This window comes from Schistocerca serialis, chromosome 8, assembly GCF_023864345.2.
Source record: "Schistocerca serialis cubense isolate TAMUIC-IGC-003099 chromosome 8, iqSchSeri2.2, whole genome shotgun sequence".
Taxonomy (NCBI): Eukaryota; Metazoa; Arthropoda; class Insecta; order Orthoptera; family Acrididae; genus Schistocerca; species Schistocerca serialis.
Genome location: NC_064645.1, coordinates 241,442,425 through 241,467,806, shown reverse-complemented (window position 1 = coordinate 241,467,806; position 25,382 = coordinate 241,442,425). Strand labels below are relative to the sequence as shown.

The following is a 25,382-nucleotide window of genomic DNA, read 5'->3' as shown; positions in this document are numbered from 1 at the left end:
TTATAACGTGTACATAACGCTTTAGGCATGTCTTCCATAGCTATTGTTATGCATTATTGTGCCAGTTCTTCACAGTTATCAACGAAATATATTACGTAGCCTACTTCTTACTGATGTCGGTTGTTTAAATGTGTTACATATGAGTTCCCCCTTGCTTTTGAAACCCTACCCACAAAGTATCCGACTTAGCACGTCCATTTTCCTTAAAAATTCTCAATAGTTTTCGCTAGTTAGTGTCTTCTGACAGTGAGATACTTCCTCATATTTAGGCATGAAAATTTATTTTCTTAGCGGTACGACTGCGAATTCATTTTCTTGAGTCGTGGGCTGTCTGGTGTAGAGTAGTATCAGTACAAGAATTCATCTATCCAAGAATTGTGTCATATGTCGTTCCTGAAACCATGCAAAGACGTTTGTAGTGCTTATATCATCAGGGATTTTTTTATTGGTAAGACCTTTCTGTTAATTTTCTTGACAACATAAGAGATTTGTATAAAGATTTTGTGCTGTGAGAATGTATTACTATTGGCGGTTGTTTGGAGATATCCACACTTATTTGCAAGCGAACAGCAGCTACATTACTCAAATACAAACTCTTAGCTATTGTTCACAGACGTTTGCTTGATACCCCCGTTCACCGGCATTTGGAAGCACAAGTGATTTAGGCCAGGCACACATTGAAACATCGACAACTCGGCCGAGGCAGGGTAGAGAAGCGCAGCGAGTGCTTTTGTGACACAATTTTCTGCGTAACGGAGCGTCACAACAGTTGGCGTGTGTGACTCGTGTAGCTTCCACGCTAAGACACCTTCTTCCGCCTGCGGCACAAAGTGTTAGAGATGCTTTAGATAGCGCACATGGTTTTACAGACTATAGATTTTTTATAGCTTTAGATAAAAAGCGTCTAATAAGATTTGTTATCATATTGACAATGGCTGGGAATCCGTGTCTTGACTGACAAAATACACTGCCGGAAAAAATTACACTACTGTCCATTAAAATTGCAACACCAAGTAGAAATGCAGATGATACAGAGGTATTCATTCTACAAATATATTATACTAGAACTGACATGTGATTACATTTTCAGGCAATTTGGGTGCATAGATCCTGAGAAATCAGTACCCAGAACAACCACCTCAGGCCGTAATAACGGCCTTGATACGCCTGGGCATTGAGTCAAACAGAGCTTAGATGGCGTGTGCAGCTTCAACACGATACCACAGTTCATCAAGAGTAGTGACTGGCGTATTGTGACGACCCAGTTGCTCGACCACCATTGGCCACACGTTTCCAATTGGTGAGAGATCTGGAGAATGTGATGGCCAGGGCAGCAGGCGAACATTTTCGGTATCCAGAAAGGCCCGTAAAGGACCTGCAGCATGTGGCCGTACATTATCCTGCTGAAACGTAGGGTTTCGCAGGGTTCGAATGAAGGGTAGATCCACGGGTCGTAACTCATCTGAAATGTAACGTCCACTGTTCAAAGCGCCGTCAATGCGAACAAGAGGTGACCGAGTCGTGTAACCAATGGCACCCCATGCCATCTCGCCGGGTGATACGCCAGTATGGCGATGACGAATGCACGCTTCCAATGTGCGTTCACCGCGATGTCGTCAAACACGGATGCCACCATCATGATGCTGTAAATGGAACCTGGATTCATCCGAAAAAATGACGTTTTGCCACTCGCGTACCTAGGTTCGTCGTTGAGTACACCATCGCAGGCGCACCTGTTTGTGATGCAGTGTCAAGGGTAAACGCAGCCATGGTCTCCGAGCTGATAGTCCATTCTGTTACAAACGTCGTCGAACTGTTCGTGCAGATGGTTGTTGTCTTGCAAACGTCCCCATCTGTTGACTCAGGGAGCGAGACGTGGCTGCACGATCCGTTATAACCATGCGGATAAGATTCCTGTCATCTCGACTGCTGGTGATACGAGGCCGTTGGGATCCAACACGGCGTTCCGTATTACCCTCCTGAACCCACCGATTCCATATTCTGCTAACAGTCATTGGATCCTGACCAACGCGAGCAGCAATGTCGCGATATGATAAACCACAAACGCGATAGGCTACAATCCGACCTTTATCAAAGTCGGAAACGTGATGGTACGCATTTCTTCTCCTTACACGAGGCATCATAACAACGTTTCACCAGGCAACGCCGGTCAACTGCTGTTTGTGTATGAGAAATCGGTTGGAAACTTTCCTCATGTCAGCACGTTGAAGGTGTCGCCACCGGCGCCACCCTTGTCTGAATGCTCTGGAAAGCTAATCATTTGCATTTCAAAGCATCTTCTTCCTGTCGGTTAAATTTCGCGTCTGTAACACGTCATCTTCGTGGTGTAGCAATTTTAGTGGCCAGTAGTGTATTTGTATGGAGTGTAGCCATGTATGGAAGTGAAACATGGGCAATAAATAGTTTAGACAAGAAGAGAATTGAAGCTTTCGAAATGTGGTGCTACAGAATAATGCTGAAGATTAGATGGGTAAATCACACAACTAATAAGGAGGTACTGAATAAAATTGGGGAGAAGAGAAATTCGTGACCCAACTTGACTAGAAGAAGGGTTCGGTTGGTAGGATATGTTCTGAGGCATCAAGGGATCACAATTTAGTATTGGAGGGCAGCGTGGGACGTAAAAATCGTAGAGGGAGACCAATAGATAAATACACTAAGCTGATTGAGAAGGATGTAGGTTGCAGTAGGTACTTGGAGATGAAGAAGCTTGCACAGGATAGAGTAGCACGGAGAGCTGCATCAAACCAGTCTCTGGACTGAAGACCACAACAATATCTGTCTAATGCTGCTTATGCGTGTGTGTTAGAGCCTAGGTTAGTCATTATTCAATGTCTTATTTATTGAATTCAGGAGCAAACGCGGAAAGAGGCCTTGTAACGTTCCCTGGCAAACTCACACATTAACAAACTGAAATTTATTTGTACCATATACGCCACTCTGAGCAATTTGTATATAATGTAATTATTTAACAAAAAATATTATTGAATTTTGTGTAAAAGACATTTGTTATTATTGTAATATTTTTTGTAGTAATATTCTCTCTGTATTTAGGATGGTAATATTTCTATATTAAATATGTAATTGCGAAATGTGTCAATATCTGAGATAACAGAGATGTGAAATTCAGCCAGAGGGAAATAATGTCGTGAAATTACAAAGAAATGTTAATAGTCAGCAATACTATAAAAGCACAATGCACTATGTGTTCTTGGGTCTTCCTCGTTTAGAGCTGAAAGCGGTAGGAAGCTGTGTCGATGTATTTGGTGAATGGGTAGACGTCATTTGTCTGTATCTAGATTTAGCCGCCATTGAAGGAGAAATTACGAACTAATGTGAGTTGAATTATTGCTTGATCTAAATATATCAGAATTTATAAAAAGTGTGTATTATTAATGTAAATTAGCATCTATAATATTTCTTTAAAGAGTTTTCAGCATTTTTTAGCGTTGTTGCTGGGCTGTGCCGCGACCGATCGATTTGCAGCGGCGGCACATTTAAAAAATTGTTCCGCTATAGGAAAAATCAACCAAACCCGTAAATCGGAAACAGATAGATAAACATTAACAGTGAACTAAGAGGATGTTCTTCTTTTACAGCGATCCAGAGACTGACTGAGATTTTTTAAAAAAATAGTTACACATTTGTGCATTCTTAGACGGATAGTTAACATTGAAATTTAACAATTTTGGTTCTTTCAAAGAACTTTAATGTATAGCGAAGTAGGTTTGATCAGTGATAATTAAATGTCGGCTTGGTAATAATTAACCATTTTCTGCTAATAGTGATAATCTTGTGTTCAAAAGCTAACGCCGGGAAAGAATTCAGTAAAAGTATTTAACAAAAATCCACTGCATTTAGAAAATGTGTGCCAAGGCCGAATGATGTAAAGAATTTAATTTTCAACCAAATATTCTTAATCAGTTAATATGAGTTCACGTAATTTGTAAATGTACGGAATTCTTTTGAAAGTGAAAATTTTTCTTACCACACGTAAATAAGAGAGAGGTTCTACAACAAAGTTCGCACGCAAAGAAAGTAAGGTAAAGAAAATTAACTTAAAAGCAAATTTTATTCTTTAACGAAATTTACACAGCAATTTCGTTAAAGCCTCCATGTATGCTTTGGATGAACTTATGGCATTCACCAAATCAAAAATGGCTCTGAGCACTATGGGACTTAACTTCTGAGGTCATCAGTACCCTAGAACTTAGAACTACTTAAACCTAACTAACCTAAGGACATCACACATATCCATGCCCAGGGTAGGATTCGAACCTGCGACCGTAGCGATCGCGCGGCTCCAGACTGTAGCGCCTAGGACCGCTCTTCCACTCCGGCCGGCACCAAATCATTTTGTAGTAAAAATTCCTCATACAACTGTGGAACAGGTATCTGTTTATCTAGTTTGGTAAGCAGGTACCCAGTTGATTGTCGTAAATCTGCAATACTTGTTATTAGCTGTTTTCCGAACTACCTACTTGTCTAAAATTATCTTGTGTTTTGTTTGTTTGCCGTTACTGCCCGCTGGGCTTACCTAATTTCTTCTGTATATTTGGTGAGCTATCGCCATTACTTGTAAATACTCGGATTAAGCATTTACCGTGGTTTGGTGTTCTATATTTAAGTTGTATGTGGTACCGACAAGTGAATCTTAATCTTTGTAACTAATTTCTCCTTATAATTTGATACAACTGAATTGTTCTAAATCCCTTTTAGGTTACTCTGAGCAAGACAGTATAGAGACAGTTTTTGGTATAAGTTAGATCTAGCGTTTTCATCGCCATTGCGCTGTAAGGTTCACTGCGTTTATTAGACTGAGAACATATCTGCCTACACTGGTGTGTTCAGACGTAAGCTTAAGAGCTCTCAAAAATTCTTGCGTTTGAATAAAATTTAATGTAAATCCTAAAGTACTTTCAATAACTTTCAAGCTTCTCTGCATGGCCATTGTTCCTTATTTCAGGTTACCTGTATCTGTCTTAGCTGATATTTCTGTTCCTTGTGGTCAAATTATGTTCGCATAAGACTGCTCAGTGTTGCCGTAAACTGGACTTTATGACCTTGCCATCGTGTTCCTCAATGAAATTTGTGTGCAAAATTTAAATGCTTTAAATTATTTTGGTCTCATTGTGGTGGGCATTTATCATTGGGCCTTAAGCCGTTTGTGCAGCTGCTAAGTGTAATTATTTGTTTGAGCAGTTGGTATTCTTGATGTAAGTGTCTGTTAATGAACATTGCCGTATGGAAACTAATAATTTTAGTGCAACAGATTAGTACTTTTATATTGTTTTGGAAATTTTGTTTTGGTCCACTAACGTGGATCGATCTTTGTTGTCTTCTTCAAATTATCATATCCTTCAAGGATTGTTTTTACTGATGTGTTGAGCCTTGGCTTTCATCGCCTTATTCTCTAGTATCAGTGCTCCCAGTATTAAATTGTGTACTTTATCAGTGTAAAGAGTTTTTTGGCTAATAAAGTGCTGATCAAGTACACATTAGTCTGTGGCCTCAGTACCTTACATATTCGCGCAAAACCCTTAACAAGGAGATACATGGCATGTCCACCAGTTGAGACCCTTAGAAATGTTTACGTCTCAGTAAAGCATGGTAATCCTTTGCAGCTCTTAAAAACATGATTCCAAACATAAATATTCGACAACCCACGCTTAACACTGATTTTAACAGATGGAAGCGGAGGAGTACGAAATTTGACATAGCTGAACAGGCCGCGTCACTTATGTGAGGAACCAAGGAACTGACATACACACTTTAATAAGACACTAACTTACGTGCAGTAGTCAACACCACTACAGTGAACACACGAAACTGACATGGAAGACAGCTAAAACCCCAAAAACCAAAACGCCGTACGAACCGCAGTGACCAACACAACAACGTTGCTCACACACATCGACGACCTGTAGCGGCCTCAGCTGAGTTGCATCCTAATGTCACCCGGATGGCGAACTCCAGAGACACAGCAGAGAAAATGGCAATCCCACAGCTTTCACCCATCGCTGGTGAATCCACAGTGTCCATCTGAGTGCGGTTCTCGATAGACAAAATCGAGGTAACGACAGGCGGACAGCCTGTCCTCGGTGCCTGTTGCTCCGCAACATCCACGCTGCCCAGGGCTGCCCTCCGCGCTCAGAGATCGCGGGCACCACTTGAACACACAGACCGGCCGCTACCCAGACTTGTGACTGAAACCGCGTACCACCCAAACGGAACCTGGTTTCCTCCTCCACCACAGATTACCAGCGGCCAGCGTACTCGCGAGAAACCTCCCTGATATCGATGGCCAGAGATGTGCTCTACTCTTCGCTTCCTTAAAGGACCCCACTTGTCCTTCCTCTGCATTAAAAACCCCGGTATTTTGTCCTTCCGCTTTTCTGTTTTTCTTTCCATACAGCGTCCACGTAGCTCGTCTTGTAGCCGTTTGCAACGTCCAGTGGTTTCTGGGGATCTCCGTTTCCTGCCACAGTCTCCTACAGGGTGTTTCAAAAATGACCGGTATATTTGAAACGTCAATAAAAACTAAACGAGCAGCGATAGAAATACACCGTTTGTTGCAATATGCTTGGGACAACAGTACATTTTCAGGCAGACAAACTTTCGAAATTACAGTAGTTACAATTTTCAACAACAGATGGCGCTGCGCTCTGGGAAACTCTATAGTACGATATTTTCCACATATCCACCATGCGTAGCAATAATATGGCGTAGTCTCTGAATGAAATTACCCGAAACCTTTGACAACGTGTCTGGCGGAATGGCTTCACATGCAGATGAGATGTACTGCTTCAGCTGTTCAATTGTTTCTGGATTCTGGCGGTACACCTGGTCTTTCAAGTGTCCCCACAGAAAGAAGTCACAGGGGTTCATGTCTGGCGAATAGGGAGGCCAATCCACGCCGCCTCCTGTATGTTTCGGATAGCCCAAAGCAATCACACGATCATCGAAATATTCATTCAGGAAATTAAAGACGCCGGCCGTGCGATGTGGCCGGGCACCATCTTGCATAAACCACGAGGTGTTCGCAGTGTCGTCTAAGGCAGTTTGTACCGCCACAAATTCACGAAGAATGTCCAGATAGCGTGATGCAGTAATCGTTTCGGATCTGAAAAATGGGCCAATGATTCCTTTGGAAGAAATGGCGGCCCAGACCAGTACTTTTTGAGGATGCAGGGACGATGGGACTGCAACATGGGGCTTTTCGGTTCCCCATATGCGCCAGTTCTGTTTATTGACGAAGCCGTCCAGGTAGAAATAAGCTTCGTCAGTAAACCAAATGCTGCCCACATGCATATCGCCGTCATCAATCCTGTGCACTAAATCGTTAGCGAATGTCTCTCGTGCAGCAATGGTAGCGGCGCTGAGGGGTTGCCGCGTTTGAATTTTGTATGGATAGAGGTGTAAACTCTGGCGCTTGAGACGTTACGTGGACGTTGGCGTCATTTGGACCGCAGCTGCAACACGGCGAACGGAAACCCGAGGCCGCTGTTGGATCACCTGCTGCACTAGCTGCGCGTTGCCGTCTGTGGTTGCCGTACGCGGTCGCCCTACCTTTCCAGCACGTTCATCCGTCACGTTCCCAGTCCATTGAAATTTTTCTAACATATCCTTTATTGTATCGCTTTTCGGTGCTTTGGTTACATTAAACCTCCGTTGAAAACTTCGTCTTGTTGCAACAACACTGTGTTCTAGGCGGTGGAATTCCAACGCCAGAAAAATCCTCTGTTCTAAGGAATAAACCATGTTGTCTACAGCACACTTGCACGTTGTGAACAGCACACGCTTACAGCAGAAACACGACGTACGGAATGGCGCACCCACAGACAGCGTTGTCTTCTATATCTTTCACATCACTTGCAGCGCCATCTGTTGTTGAAAATTGTAACTACTGTAATTTCGAAAGTTTGTCCGCCTGAAAATGTACTGTTGTCCCAAGCATATTGCAACAAACGGTGTATTTCTATCGCTGCTCGTTTAGTTTTTATTGCCGTTTCAAATATACCGGTCATTTTTGAAACACCCTGTATAAAGTTTTTAATCAAAGTTCCACAGACCATTTCAAGTCTCAAACATCTATACAGACTGAAGCGACCATGAAAATTTGCACCGTACCTCGGCCTTGGTACAAATTTTCATCGTTGCTTCAGTCTGTTTTTTCTGGATTTTTAGCCCTTCGAGTAATTGTGGCATGGTATCATGTTAGACTGCTCCATAAGATGGTCACTTAACCATTGCAGAGAAAAGGTACGAAACAACACTGTGGATATAAAAGCAGTCACCAGAGATGCAATCGGTATCATACAGTCAACTACACTCATCCTCATAAATTAAGGGTAATGCTGATACATGGTGAAACAACACTCTGGTGGGCGGTTTGCGGGTTTAAATCCCCTCGGGGTATGACCATGCGGTGCGTTTCATCTGCGGTCGTCGTACGGTGGCGCTGGCCGCAGTCCACATACGCAGAGGTGTGTTGGTGCATGTCAGAGAACGGTGCAGCGAGTAAGTGTGCAGACGTTTTCAGATGTACTGATGGTGACTGTGTTTTCAAAATGGCTCAAAGAACACAATTACGTTATGAGGGGTAGAATACTAGGGCGACTGGAGGCTGGTCAAACACAGCAGGTCGTAGCACGGGCCCTCCGTGTGCCACAATGTGTGATCTCAAGATTATGGCAACGATTCCAGCAGACAGGAAACGTGACCAGGCGCTACAGTACGGGACGTTCACAGTGTACAACACCACAAGAAGACCGACATCTCACCATCAGTGCCCGCAGGCGGCCACGGAGTACTGCACGTAGCCTTGTTCGGGACCTTACCGCAGCCACTGAAACAGTTGTCTCCAGATACACAGTCTACAGACAACTGAACAGACGTGGTTTATTCGCCCGGAGACCTAAAAGGTGCATTCCACTGACCCCTGATCACAGGAGAGCCCGTAAAGCCTGGTGTCAAGAACACAGTACATGGTCACTGGAACAGTGGTCCCAAGTTATGTTCATGGCAGAGCCCAGGTACAGTCTGAACAGTGATTCTCGCCGGATTTCCATCTGGCAGGAACCAGGAACCAGATACCTGAAAGGGACCTGTATGGAGGTCGTGGTTTGATGGTGTGAAATGGGGTTATGATTTGTGCACGTACACCCCTGCATGTCTTTGACTGCTCTGAGCTAACCCCCCCTCTGACTCCCACATGGGTCAGTAAATGATGCCATTCGTGGAAGACATTTTGAGGACGATGAGGAGGTGATTCACACAGTGAAGCTCTGGCTCCGCCACCAGGACAAGGATTGGTACCGAAAGGGCATACACACCCCTGTTTTACGCTGAAGGAAGGCCATAAAACGGGATGGAGATTACGTCGAAAAATAAGGTGCGTAGATGAAACACCAGTAACCATGGCACCCACTGAATATCACGATACAGCTTCAAAATCACCACCGTACGTCCACCATGTTTCACTCTTGGGACGTGAATTCGACCAGAAGTTGGACCAAGTGTGAAAAAACACTCATCTAACAAAATGCTTCTCTTTCATTGTTGCATAGTCCTGGTTTTATGGCTTTGGCATTACAATTTCCTGGTTATGGACATCTGCGTCAGTGATGTGTGGTTTGGAACTCCAGCTCACCATGCAATTCCCTGCTTATAGAGCTCCCTTCGGGTTGTTTTGGCGCTGGAAGAGTTCACGAGTGCGTGATTCAGTTCTGCAGTGACTTCTGCAGCTATCATCTTATGGTTCAAATGGCTCTAAGCACTATGGGACGTAACATCTGAGGTCATCAGTCTCCTAGACTTAGAACTTCTTAAAACTAACCAAAGGTCATCACACATGTCCATGCGGCTAGAACCGCTCGGCCACAGCGGCCGGCCGTCATAGTATCTTTCGACACAGTCTTCTTTAGTGACCGTCTGTCAAGATCACTCAGAGCACACCTTCGTCCACGTTGTGACGTAGCGGGTGTTGTTTTCCGCCTGTACGCCATATAGATCTTCGATGCCGTGCCTCTTGAAACATCAACAGTTTGGTTATCTTGGTAAGGGAAGAATTCTCTATACGAGTACCTTCATTTGTCCACGTTCGCGTTCACTTGCCGGCCGGAGGGGCCGAGCGGTTCTAGGCGCTACAGTCTGGAACCGCGCGACCGCTACAGTGGCAGGTTCGAATCCTGCCTCGGGCATGGATGTGTGTGATATCCTTAGGTTAGTTAGGTTTAGGTAGTTCTAAGTTCTAGGGGACTGATGACCTCAGCAGTTAAGTCCCACAGTGCTCAGAACCATTTGAACCATTTTTTCGAGTTCACTTAGTTGTGACAAAATGCCGTCACAAGTAAACAGAACACCTTTCTGACCACGACTGACACTTGCACCGTACTGAGGACATGGCACAGGTGCTGCTTGTTGTTAAATGCGATAACACAACCCGCAGGTATGGCTAGCATGTGCATTTACGTTCGATCCTACATTTCTCGTGGTGTTTCCACGTATTTGCCCATCTCCCGTATCTGCGCTAAGTGTAGGCTGCTTGTACTTCTTCAAATATTTTTATAGTCCTATGTTGTCCTCAGAGTAGACCGCTCGTCGTCATCCATGTAGCTTGCGGTGGCTAATGTTGCCTACACTGGTTTTGTGATCACAGGCTGCGGGCTGGTCCTGCATCAAGGGATCCCTGAACCTCAAGTTGCATGTACCGCGAGTCACTGTATCCATCGAGTCCGGATATCTCACATACTAACGCGTTAATATCTGACACGGCAAGGTGTACAAGTATTCATCGACAGTTTTGCGAGTACAGCACGATAATCCGGCTTTGCTACGCTTCCATGATCATTGCTACATGGACTCTAACCATGAATGTAATTCCCCATTCGTCTCTGGTCCACTTATATACTTTCCTTAGCGCGACAGTTGCCCGCGGAATCATATCTCGCTGTGGACATTGCTGACGAGGTTTGGCTACGAGGTATCGGCTCATCCGTTTTCTGCCTGTATTGCTACCACAACTTCTGCTGGAAATACAGCTGTCAAGTATCTCATCAGTGACTGAAAGATAGGCAACCCACTATACAATGCAGCAGAACGGGTTGTCCACCTCTTCACTGGATAAAAAAAATGTGCTTAAGCCATTATGTAGCTACACGCCACAAAAATTCTACGATCAAGTGTGTTCTCTTGAAGCTATTCCGTTAGTATTAGAGTACCTAATGTACAAAGACAGGGTAAAACTATTTTGGTTAAGCAAAATTAATTTGGTCTAACGCTTATCCCAAGCTACAGTGCACGACGTGATTGATCGACAATTCACGCAGTAGACAGTTTTTTTAATAAAAATGTTAAAATCTCTAGATATAAAATTGAATGAAAAGTCCAATATTCCGCTGTAGCTATATTTATTCAAGTCAATTATAGAGCCACACAACCGGTTTCACAACTTCTAAGTTACATCTTTGGTGTACGTCTGTACGGAATATGTTTTTAATATTAATGAGGTGATAATGAGGAATTGAAGTTATCTGAGATATCTTAAAGTACTGAATGAAAGATTGAAATATGGAAGAAAATGTTAGGAAATTAGCTTTGGATTACACACGCCCCACACACGCCCCACGAAGAACGGGCTTATACATATTTAGTAAATACGATAATTTCATACCAAAAGGAGGACACTTACAAATGCTGTGTGATATGGTATGGGTAGTAGTTAAAGACTAGAAACACATAAAATCCACCTTTTCTCACCTCTTTTCAAAAGAGACCTCTGATATCTATGAATCCACGAGCGCCCAGGTTAAGAGCATTTAGCAAGCTACATAAGAAAGGTCTTCCGACGCATCCGATCTGTCTAAATTTGAACTGTGCAAAAACATCCATCTTACGGTTTAAAAATCCTTAGTTGGTTTCGTTGATGACGTTCTCTTACTGTATAAAGGCTGCACTGAGCTTTGTGGTTCACTAGTGGACTACCTGAATTCGCAGCACTCCAGTATTCAATTTGCAATCGAACACAGTGTTGCTGGCACATTCCCTTACCGTGACCCCTTAATCACATTAAGAAACAGTTCTTTTGCATATGGTGTTCACCGAAAACCGTTTTCCATCGTTATTCTAATCATCACCTGAAATATGAAAAGGCTGCCTTTCATTCGCTTCTCATCTGCCTCCATCAACCCCTTAGAGGCTCGGAATTAGGTGCTGCGTACGGGCTTGGCGACTCCGGGGTTCCTGAGCTGGTGACTGGTAAGCGCCGCTAGTCTCCTGTCACCGTAAGCTCTGGGCATTCTTCAGCGAGAACTGCATGGAGCGGCAGTGGAATGTTGTGCGTCACAGTTGTATAAGGCTTATCTAGGTATGCGGGACACTGTCTAAGTGGACTAGTATTTCCCCAGTTGCTCGTAGGACCGAGATGGAACCCTCGAAATCATTTCCTTCTCCCAGTGGAATGGGTGGGTCGCTTGGATGTGCCAACACCAAATCACACAAGAGACCTCGTGTGACAAGCCCTCCGGGTTCTGGAGTTGTTAAAAGTAGTTTGGGATTTTGTAACAGAACGCATGCTGCTGGTCAGAATGTGTTTTCCATTGTGAAACGTAAGGGCGGCAGCTTTGAGAATGTTTCGCCTATTTTATTTTCAAAAAGGTTTAGAGGGAATATCAGGGACATTAAAATCAGCCAAGCGGTTACAAAATGGACCACTATTGGTCGAAACCACTAATTCCCAGAAAGAACAATCCTGCAGGAGGCGAAATACCTTGGGGAGTATGCCATCGAAACTGAGCTCCACACCACACTGAATTACATCAAGGGTGATGTGACATGCAAGGATCACGTGGACATTCCTAAAGAAGAAGTGAAAGTTGATTAGATCCAAGAAGGAATAGTTGATGTTCAGAATATCATGAAAAGGGTAGATGGTTATCTTGTCAAATCCGCCTCCTTTATCATTCCCGAGCACATTAAGAGACGTATTCTTCGCCTCAGCTTGCGGCCTTATGTTCCCAACCCAATGCGTTATTTCAAAAGCCAGCGCTTCGGGCATACTACTCTTGGGTGTAAGGGAGAAGGCTCTTGCGGAAAATGAGGTAAAATCGCCCATGAAGGAGTCGCTTGTTCATCACCATAGAAGTCTGTCAACTGCTTTGGAGCTCGTCCTGTCTAGAGTCGCGACTGCACTGTATATCTCGAAGCTCTCCAAGAGCTTACACAAGGAAACGCATCCCATATAATGAGACCGTAAAGATATTTAAAGCCAACGTTCACCACGTTCTTATCCTCACCACTGAAACAGCCAGTGCAGAAGGCCGATGCTCATACACAAACGGAGGTTGCTAGTGTCAGTACTAGCACCTGTTTTTGTGAAAGCTCTTGTGCTGCTGTAATCATTTCGAAGCCTGTCCCTCTCCCCAAAACTTCAGGAAAGGCCGTGGTTGCTGACATGGTGGAACTTCCTGCCCCGCCAAAGATCAAGTCTTGCCCACCATCTAGCGTTGTCACTACCACTTTCACGACTGTGGCTCCAAAGCAGCCTCAGGCCAAAAAAACGAAGACGAAGGTGAAGAATAGCCCACTGACTAAGACGGAAAGTACACAGTGGGTCGAAGGCGTCCTCTCTGATGCCTCTCTTGACTCTTCGTCGGAGGCGATGGACCTTCGTGTCGGACTGAGGAAGTCTTCTGGCCCCAAGACTGTGCCTCGACCCATTTTCGGCTCACCTCAATGGCAGAAAGTCAGGATGAAAGCCGTATAGACGGCTTCCATCCGACAACTGAACATTAATGGGTTCAGGACACATTTGGAGGAACTGAAATTCCTAGCAGAGGAACGCCCCCTTTGCTTGTGTTTGCTGGAAACGCATTTTAAGTCGTCTGATTCCCCTTTACTAAGGGGATACACACTCTATTGCAAGGATGACGTGACTGGGGAAAGGGCCAAGGGAGGGGTTTCTATCTTTGTAAATAATGCAGGCCACTCCTTTGCTCTTTCCTTGGCTATTGAGCTGCAAGCAGTTGCAGTTGAAATTCACATTGCCGGAGGATTACAGTTTGATCGCTGTACTTACCTCTGTCTGACTCAGTAGTCTCTGAGGCTCTCACAGATTTTACGAAACGACTCCCCTGCCCATATTTCCTGCTCGGAGACTTCAGTGCTCATCAGATCTTGTAGGGCTCGACCTCCACGTGCTCTCGGGGTTAGGTTTTGGACAGACTCATATCTCAGTAGCCGTGCATCCTAAATATTGGTACCCCCACTCATTTCTGTGTTGCTTTTTTGGTCATCAGTCTACTGACTGGTTTGATGCGGCCCGCCACGAAATCCTTTCCTGTGCTAACCTCTTCATCTCAGAATAGCACTTGCAACCTACGTCCTCAATTATTTGGTTGACGTATTCCAATCTGTGTCTTCCTCTACAGTTTTTGCCCTCTACAGCTCCCTCTAGTACCATGGAAGTCATTCCATCATGTCTTAGCAGATGTCCTATCATCCTGTCCCTTCTCCTTATCAGTGTTTTCCACATATTCTTTTCCTCTCCGATTCTGCATAGAAGCTCCTCATTTCTTACCTTATCAGTCCACCTAATTTTCAACATTCGTCTATAGCACCACATCTCAAATGCTTCGATTCTCTTCTGTTCCGGTTTTCCCACCGTCCATGTTTCACTACCATACAATGGTGTACACCAGACGTACAACCTCAGAAATTTCTTCCTCAAATTAAGGCCGGTATTTGATATTAGTAGACTTCTCTTGGCCAGAAATGCCTTTTTTGCCATAGCGAGTCTGCTTTTGATGTCCTCCTTGCTCCGTCCGTCATTGGTTATTTTACTGCCTAGGTGGCAGAATTCCTTAACTTCATTGACTTCGTGACCATCAATCCTGATGTTAAGTTTCTCGCTGTTCTCATTTCTACTACTCCTCATGACCTTCGCCTTTCTCCGATTTACCCTCAAACCATACTGTGTACTCATTAGACTGTTCATTCCGTTCAGCAGATCATTTAATTCTTCTTCACTTCCACTCAGGATAGCAATGTCATCAGCGAATCGTATCATTGATATCCTTTCATCTTGTATTTTAATTCCACTCCTGAACCTTTCTTTTATTTCCATCATTGCTTCCTCGATGTACAGATTGAAGAGTAGGGGCGAAAGGCTACAGCCTTGTCTTACACCCTTCTTAATACGAGCACTTCGTTCTTGATCGTCCACTCTGATTATTCCCTCTTGGTTGTTGTACACATTGTATATGACCCGTCTCTCCCTATAGCTTACCCCTACTTTTTTCAGAATCTCGAACAGCTTGAACCATTTTATATTGTCGACCAAGGACATTGGAGATGTCCTTAAAATCCTACAACTCAACGTAGAAGGATGAGTAGAGCTAAATCTGACTACCTAATTGAAGTCTTGGACAACCATTCAGTGGATGCTGTCTTGCTCCAGGAAACACATTGCGCCGACGAAAAGCAGTTGAAAAATAGATGCAAACTTCCAGGCTATTCCCTTGCCGCAGCAACTTACCATGCTAACTATGGCACTGCCACCTACTTTAAAAACAACACTGACCAGGTCCACGATATAAAAACACACACTGACCCAAGCGCCTACGTCATAAGAACAAAAATTGCTGATATTGAAGTCATCAACCTCTACAAACCCCCAACTCAGTCATGGAATGACTCTGCTATTTCCAACATACAACATCCTACAGTGATAATGGGCGATTTCAACAGTCACAGTACCCAGTGGGGATATAACAACACCAATGAGGATGGGGAGGGAGTAATGAAATGGGCGGACATAGAAGACGTCTTCTTGATCCATGATCTAAAGGATAAAGGGACTTTCCACTCGGCTAGTTGGAAAAGAGACTACAACCTCGATCTGTGCTTTGCTTCCAGAGACGCCAAAAAGCTACCATTACGCTGCAATAAACAGATCTTGTCTGATTTTCCTCGTAGCCAGCACAGGCCCGTCCTGCTACATGTCGGTATACAGATTCCAATAGTGAGATCTACACCTAAACCTCGATGGAATTTTTGCAAAGCCAACTGGGAAGCCTTTATCGCCGAAATGGACCACAACATCCAATGGATCCCACCCGCATCGAAGAACTACAACCGCTTTGTGGGATTACTCCTAGCCATTGCCAAAAAACACATTCCCAGAGGCTACAGGAAAACTTATATTCCCGGCAGGAGCCAAGAATGCATAGACCTATATAATGCATATTCGGGAAACAACGATCCTGAAATTGCGGACGAGCTTCTACAATGCCTGGACTCAGCAAGACGAGAAAAGTGGCACACTCTCATGAAAAATGTGGACTCCAAGCACTCCAGCAAGAAAGCCTGGTGCCTTCTTAAAAACCTAGGTGAAAGCTCCATCAAAACCTGTATGGGTGGCAACATACACCCCAAAGAGGTAGCAAACAGAATAGTTAACCTTACGAGAAAAACACCACGCAGCAACAAGGATAACACTATGAAAGTAAAGAAAGAACTGAGAACCAAGCTCCGACAATCCACACCCGACAACAATTTCTCAAAAACCTTTACCATCCTAGAGATCACAGAAGCACTGAAAGAAATAAAAATGGGTAAAGCGGCTGGTTTAGATGAGGTCTACCCCGAGTTCTTACGGCACCTAGGACCTCGAGCTCTACTGTGGCTAACTCAGTTTTACAATGACATCCAACGATCGGAAACACTCCCACCACTATTTAAACAAACCAAGATCGTCGCCATTCTTAATCCTGGCGAAGATGGAAAGCTCCCAGAGGACTATCGACCTATAGCTCTCCTAAGTGTATGCTACAAACTATTGGAGAGACTTATTCTCAACAGAATAAAACCCATTGGTGAGAATTTCATTCCTATTGAACAAGCCGGATTTAGACCCGGTCGGAGCTGCTGTGATCAAGTATTATCCCTTACCACACATATTGAGAGTGGATTTCAAAGGAAGAAAAAGACAGTCGCCGTGTTCCTAGATCTATCGTCAGCATATGACACAGTGTGGAGGGAGGCAATGATTCTTAAACTCCAACGCATTATTCCTTGCAAGAAGACGGCTACCCTAATCAACAATACGCTTTCAAATAGATCTTTTGAAGTACACCTAGATGGAGAGATAAGCAAGAAATACAGGTTAAATGATGGCCTGCCCCAAGGATCCGTGCTAGCTCCATTACTTTTTAATATATATACATCAGACCTACCAGAGACATCTTTTAAGAAGTTTATCTATGCAGACGATATTGCTCTCACATATCAACATCAAGACTTCCACAATTCCGAAAGAATCATTGAAGATCTTATTAAAATGGATGAATATTTCGAAACATGGAGGCTCAGACCTAATACCTCTAAAACCCAAGTCTCCTGTTTCCACCTCAACAACAGACAGACAAACTATGCACCGCACGTAGAGTTCAGAGGCCAGCTGCTTAACTACAATCCCCTCCCAAAGTATCTGGGAATTACATTGGACCGATCTCTGACGTACAAGGAGCACTTATACAAATGCGCAGCAAAAATCACAAACTCACTGGAAGTAGCTGGGGAGCAAGCGCCACAGTTCTCAGAACATCTGCTCTTGCACTAGTATATTCGGTGGCTGAATACTGCGCTCTGGTCTGGCTAAACAGCACTCATACAGCAACGGTGGACACCCAGCTAAACGACACCATGAGGCTCATCTCAGGCACCATTCAACCGACGCCCCACCAATGGCTCCCGGTACTGGCTAACATAGCCCCACCTCATCTAAGGCGAAGATCTGCACTGAAAAGAGAATGGCAAAATTGCGCTAACAACCGTGACCTACCCTTACACGAAGGCTGCAAGAATCCCAGCCACAGGCTCAAGTCCCGTAAGCCATCATGGAGATTAGGACAACAGCTGATCGAGGACAATTATGACATCGACGAAGCCTGGCGTCGGGAATGGGATATGTCTAACCCTGATCACCTTAACTTAGTCTCGGACCCAACCGTACGGCCCGAGGGCTTTGGTCTTCCCAGAAAATCTTGGACAACTTTAAATCGTATCCGAACAGGCTATGGTAGATGTAATTACTGGAAGCGCAAATGGGGACAGACTGACTCTCCCAACTGCGACTGTGGGAATCCACAAACTCTACATCATATCGCAATGGACTGCCCTACGAGGGGATTCCCTGGCACAATGCAGGAGCTGCACCTCCTGGAGGGAGATGCTTCTGGCTGGCTGAGGGACTTGGACATACAACCATGAGTCTGGTCTACTCTTCTCCTTCTGAAAAACCTATTACTGGATACTATTACTATAATTTCTATGTATTTTGTGTATTTTGTGTTTTACTTCCTAATAATTGTTTGTTGCCTGTAACATTGACCATTCATTGTTCTTATACATTGTTTGTGTTACTACTTACTTACTGCTGTATTCTATTAGCCATACGAAATATATACCAACGTGAATAGTCGTTTTGTTGCCACTTCCCCCAATGATTTTAGAAATTCTGATGGAATATTATCTATCCCTTCTGCCTCATTTGACCGTAAGTCCTCCAAAGCTCTTTTAAATTCCGATTCTAATACTGGATCCCCTATCTCTTCTAAATCGACTCCTGTTTCTTCTTCTATCACATCAGACAAATCTTCACAATCATAAAGGCTTTCAATGTATTCTTTCCACCTATCTGCTCTCTCCTCTGCATTTAACAGTGGAATTCCCGTTGCACTCTTAATGTTACCACCGTTGCTTTTAATGTCACCAAAGGTTGTTTTGACTTTCCTGTATGCTGAGTCTGTCCTTCCGACAATCATATCTTTTTCGATGTCTTCACATTTTTCCTGAAGCCATTTCGTCTTAGCTTCCCTGCACTTCCTATTTATTTCATTCCTCAGCGACTTGTATTTCTGTATTCCTGATTTTCTCGGAGCATGTTTGTACTTCCTCCTTTCATCAATCAACTGAAGTATTTCTTCTGTTACTCATGGTTTCTTCACAGCTACCTTCTTTGTACCTATGTTTTCCTTCCCAACTTCTGTGATGGCCCTTTTTAGAGATGTCCATTCCTCTTCAACTGTACTGCCTACTGCGCTATTCCTTATTGCTGTATCTATAGCGTTAGAGAACTTCAAACGTATCTCGTCATTCCTTAGTATTTCCGTATCCCACTTCTTTGCGTATTGATTCTTCCTGACTAATGTCTTGAACTTCAGCCTACTCTTCATCACTACTATATTGTGATCTGAGTCTATATCTGCCCCTGGGTACGCCTTACAATCCAGTATTTGATTTCAGAATCTCTGTCTGACCATGATGTAATCTAATTGAAGTCTTCCCGTATCTCCCGGCCTTTTCCAAGTATACCTCCTCCTCTTGTGATTCTTGAACAGGGTATTCGCTATTACTAGCTGAAACTTGTTACTAGCTGAGTCATTCTGAGCCACCGGCCTCTCTTTCTGCTCTCGAGCCTTCGTAGACTCTATTCAATGGGACGTCATTGATGACCTTCATTCCAGTGACTACTTTCCACTCCGAATTCACCAAGTGGATGAAGTGTTACCTGAAGAGCAGCCACGAAAATGGATAGTCAGCAAGGCTAATCGGATCCTGTTCTACATCTACATCTACATTTATACTCCGCAAGCCACCCAACGGTGTGTGGCGGAGGGCACTTTACGTGCCACTGTCATTACATCCCTTTCCTGTTCCAGTCGCGTATGGTTCGCGGGAAGAACGACTGTCTGAAAGCCTCCGTGCGTGCTCGAATCTCTCTAATTTTACATTCGTGATCTCCTCGGGAGGTATAAGTAGGGGGAAGCAATATATTCGATACCTCATCCAGAAGCACACCCTCTCGAAACCTGGCGAGCAAGCTACACCGCGATGCAGAGCGCCTCTCTTGCAGAGTCTGCCACTTGAGTTTATTAAACATCTCCGTAACGCTATCACGGTTATCAAATAACCCTGTGACGAAACGCGCCGCTCTTCTTTGGATCTTCTCTATCTCCTCCGTCAGACCGATCTGGTACGGATCCCACACTGATGAGCAATACTCAAGTATAGGTCGAACGAGTGTTTTGTAAGCCACCTCCTTTGTTGATGGACTACATTTTCTAAGCACTCTCCCAATGAATCTCAACCTGGTACCCGCCTTACCAACAATTAATTTTATATGATCATTCCACTTCAAATCGTTCCGCACGCATACTCCCAGATATTTTACAGAAGTAACTGCTACCAGTGTTTGTTCCGCTATCATATAATCATACAATAAAGGATCCTTCTTTCCTGTTCAGCCAGCTGGCTGTATTTGAACACTGCGACAGTGTCCAGGAGTGGGTGGACCACAGTACACGAGTGCTCCATCATCCCACTGACTTATCCATCCCAGAGTACTCAGGTCATCATAGGAGGCAACCAGGACCAGTGGGTGCGACTCGGCAATCCGGGCCAGGCGCGCAGCTCTTCTACGGTTTAAGTGCCACTCGACAACGGAAAACCTTACAGCAATTCATGTCGCACGAGCCAGGACTCGAGGCGTAAATAATGAGAGCAATAAGAGGTCATGTCAAACGTTGCAGGACTCCATCAACCAATCCACTTGTTCTACGAAAGTATGGGAAGCCATCCAGTGAATTTCCGGTAAACACAGCCATTTACCAATAGCAGCATTTTTGAAACAGAGGTGTCTCCAGACAATACCCAGAGACATCGCTCGGATGATGGCAGAGCATTTCGCAAGGCTTACTGCCAATTCCAGCCAGGATCCTGCGTTTTGCTGTTACTGTGAGAGTGAAGAGAGTGGCAAGTTAGAATTCAGATCCACCAGTCATGAGTCCGACAACCCCCCGTTTCTCCATGTGGGAGCTGAAATCGGTACTGTATTATACTCCTGACACTGCGCATGGTCACGATCAAATCAATTACTGCTTGCTTCGACATTTGCCAGCAGCGTCAAAGGAAACGTCCTTGAATGTTTTGGTCTCAAATGGTAGACAGGCAACTTCCTTGAAAGGTGGAGAGAGGCCATTCTGATACCTATCCTCAAACCTGGAAATGACCGCACATGTCCAAGTAACTACCGGAGCGTCACATAAATAAGCTGTGTAGCAAAGATGCTGGTGTGCATGATTAGCCGTCGCCCGGTCTGGTTGTTAGACACCAGGCAACTCCTTAGCCGCTCGCAGTATGTATTCCTGAGATACTATGACCCTACTAGATGCAGCTATTCAGCAGGTTTTCGCTGTCTAGGTATTTTCCTCTGTATCAATAAGGCGTACGACACTACTTAAAGACACAATATCTGTTGCAGTTCCATCAATGTGGCTTTTATGGCCTGCTCCCCATTTTCATACGGTCCTTCCAGTCCTAGCGCTTGTTTGTGTCTGTAGTTGGTGACGTGCTGTTAGATCACTTCGAGCATGAGAATGGTATTCCCCAGGGCAGTGTTACCCTGTTTCTCATAACCGTCAACGGCACCACGTCTACGGTAAGGAGTCCCGTACAGTGTTCTCTGTTCGTGGAAGGTTTTGCTGTTTTCTGTTCCTCCTCCAGTGCTGCTCCAGTGATTCGTCAGTAGCAGGAGTGGGCTGCAAAGATAGGTTTTCAGTTTTCTGCAGATAAGTGTGTGTGTGTGTGTGTGTGTGTGTGTGTGTCTGTGTGTGATCATTTTAATCGCTCTTGTCGTATTTTTCATTTACCTGACTTACATATGACGGACACCATTCTACATTTTAAACATTCACTGAGATTTCTAGGCCTCAATTTTGACTCCATACTGTTGTGGTTACCACATCTGCGAATCCTGAAAGCCAAACCACAGAAGGCACTGAATATCATCATGTGCTTTAACCACAGGTCTTACGGAGTAGACGGGGCTTTTGCGCGTTCACGGCTAGACTATGGCTGCACAGGGTACGGGTCAGCGGGGTCTTCTTACCGAAAGATTAGTGACGCTATCTTCCATAAGGGGGATTAAGCTAGCCACAGGTGCTTACAGAACCGGTCCCATACCCAGTCTCTGTGCTAAGGTTGGGAAGCCACCACTCACCGTCCGGCGGCAGTTCCTCATGGTCCATCAGATATATAAGTTTCTCGTAGCTCCGAATTCACCTGCATACCATACTGTTGCTTGTCCACCTCAGGAACCTCTTTCCTCTACCGTCCCGAGAAAACCTATCCTTTGGGATCACATGCGGGCATGTGCTGGAGTCACTTGGTGTGGAGCATGCACAGCTACGGATCCAGGGTTTTAACCTCTATCACCGTGGTAACGGCAAAGGCCCAAGATAATTTTAGATTTGATGCAGTACAGGAGAGATTGCACTCCTAATTCAGTTTTTAGTGGGATATTTTATGACAGTTTATATGAGCATCACAGCTATGTAGCTGTCTTTACGGATGGTTCTAAGCAAGGGGATTCCGTCGGTCGCTTTGTCGTTTTCCCGGATCGTATCGTCAAGATCCTACTGCCTCAAGAATTTACTGTCTTCGATGCAGAATTATATGCAACTGGGGAGATGAAACCTTACAGTGCAAAATTTCTTGTCTGTTCCAACTGAGTGCTCTCCACTCAATACAACGTTTGTACTCAGCAGATGAAGTAGTCCAGAATACCCAGGATGCCCTCTTCTGGCTACAACGACTGGGGAAGGACATGTCTTTTTGCTGGGTACCAGGTCACATGGGTATCACGGGGAACGAAAGAGCTGATCTAGCAGCCAAGGAGACGTGTCGTGATCGTTAGTTATTACAGTGTCCTGTAGCCTCGTTATTGAAATCTGGAGTCTTGCGGCAGTAGGAGGATGAGTGGCTGGAAGTGACAGACGGTAAGCTCTGTGTAGTAAAGCACACAACGCGGCCGCGGAGTACCACCTTCCGGCCACGTCAACGGGACGTGGTCCTCCTAACTCGTTTTCGCGTGAACCACAGTCCTATGAAAAAGGCCTCTTGCTCCGGCGAGAGGACTCCCCAATGTGTGGTGCTTCTGGCGAACTGATCACTGTGAGACACATTTTACTGGATGTATAGCTTATTTTACTCTTTCTAAATTGTTTCAGCGCATGTGACGTAAAGCGATTGTGTGGTCAATCGAAAGCATGAGTGTGCAATGATTTTAGAGATTATTTCCACATTTGTTTGTTTTAATGAGTGCAAAGTCGCTGATAACCTCGCCGTAGAGTGCACATAAGCTCCAAACGAATATACACGCACATGCCTCCATCAAGTCCACCTTACTCTATCTCCCCCCTCCACGGCTTTCGACCAGGGATACCAGGTTGTACAGAGTATTGCACTAGCTAATGGATACGATATGAATTTTGTTCACAATATTAGTAAGAAATTACTGAACAAGACGACAGGTTCTGCCAATAACCACTCCACATTTTCTACCGCTTTATCACCTCTTCGGCAGGACAACTAGAACTGTCACCGCATTGCCTACTATGGCCCCTTTTCGGAAAGAATAATTAAACATTTTAAAAAAAGAATAATATAAATCCTACGTTTTTTATACCGCGTATGTAGGTTTCAAGTTTAGATATAGGGAACAGGCAGTAAACAACCCATATAAGAATACATGGGTTTATTCAATTTCTTTTAACGACTGTTCCCAAAGTACATTGGGCAAACGGGTAGAGATTTCGAAATTGGCTTTAAATGACATCTCAACGTGAGCAGTTGGAAATCCTCGCTAGCATCTTAAAGCACTCCGTCTTCAGGCCACAAGTGGCCCATCGGGACCATCCGACCGTCGTGTCATCATCAGCTGAGAATGCGGATAGGACGGGCGTGTGGTCAGCACACCACACTCCCGGTCCTCACGATGTTTTTCTGTGACCGGAGCCGCTAACATTCGGTCGAGTAGCTCCTCAATTGGCATCACGAGGCTGAGTGCACCCCGAAAAACGGCAACAGCGCATGGCGGCCCGGATGGTCACCCATCCAAGTGCCGGCCACACCCGACAGCGCTTAACTTCGGCGATCTGACGGAAACCGGTGTATCCACTGCGGCAAGGCCGTTGCCCGCTAGCGTCTCACTTATGCAATAATGAACGTTCTACTTCAGATCTCCACAACAACGTCGAGATACTACATAAAGCGAGAAAGGGCGGTGTTTTAAACGAGCTTTAGGTAACATGTATATAATAAAGTCCGTAAGACAGTCCCCTGATAATACCCTCAATAAACAAGCGGAGTTAAGGCACCGAGCTTTATTAGTCAATTCTGACTATTTAAATTTTTGAAATTGGGGGTCTGAACATCTAGCTATTTTGTCAGATTATTACAGCTTTCTTACGTTAATATTCATGTTTACTCCCACTGCCGGGACACTTTGATATCATTTGCTCCCTTTAATATATACAGTGTTCTGATGATTCAGAAATAAGTAGTTCATTTTAGCAACATTATTATACAGGGTGTCCCAAAAAAGGAGGGCTTAACACCGACAAATTGCATACTAAAGTACTCAAAAAAGACAGAAGTTTATAAAAATCCATCATAAATGGTCAATATGCCCTCCACTGGCTGTACGGACGGCATCTAGCCGATAGCCGAATTCATCCCAAACTGAGCGTAAGGTGTCTTCTGTCATTGAAGCTACAGCAGATGATATTCTGGATTTTAGTTCATCAATGTCACGAGATAAGGGAGGAACGTAAACCCATTGTTTAACATATTCCCGCAGGAAGAAATCACGTGGTGTTAAGTCAGGGGAACTAGAAGGCCAAGAGTGTAAAGCCTAGTCTCGCGGTCCTGTACGCCCTATCCAACGTTGAGGCACGTTAGCATTGAGGAAACTGCGCACGTTGTTGTACCAGTGCGGTGGTGCTCCATCTTGCTGATAGATGACATTGTCAGAGTCAAGTTGTGGGACTAACTAGTCGTGCGGTTCTAGGCGCTTCAGTCTGGAACCGCGTGACCGCTACGGTCGCAGGTTCGAATCCTGCCTCGGGCATGGATGTGTGTCATGTCCTTAGGTTAGTTAGGTTTAAGTAGTTCTAAGTTCTAGGGGACTGATGACCACAGATGTTAAGTCCCATAGTGTTCAGAGCCATTTGAACCATTTTTGACTAACCAGTTCCGTAGCATTGTGAGATATGATTATCATGTTACGGTTTCTTCCTCAAAAAAGTAGGGCCCATAAAACTTGCTTTGCGAAACAGCACAAAAAGCATTCACTTTTGGTGAATAACACTCTGTCAGTATCTTGAAGAGCTTAATCGGTATGGTTTGAGGGCTAAACGACGCCGTAACACGCACCACACTGTCATGCACGGTAACGCAAGTTCTCGGCTAGCACGACTCGTAGATATGCGGGGGCTCCGCTCAAATGTTCGTCGGATTTG

At 44.6% G+C, this 25,382-nt stretch overlaps 1 pseudogene; it reads right to left on the bottom strand.

Annotated features, from left to right (window-relative positions):
* Positions 1 to 23,940: 23,940 nt before the first annotated feature.
* On the bottom strand, positions 23,941 to 24,058 carry LOC126417399 (5S ribosomal RNA; annotated as a pseudogene).
* Positions 24,059 to 25,382: the final 1,324 nt, after the last annotated feature.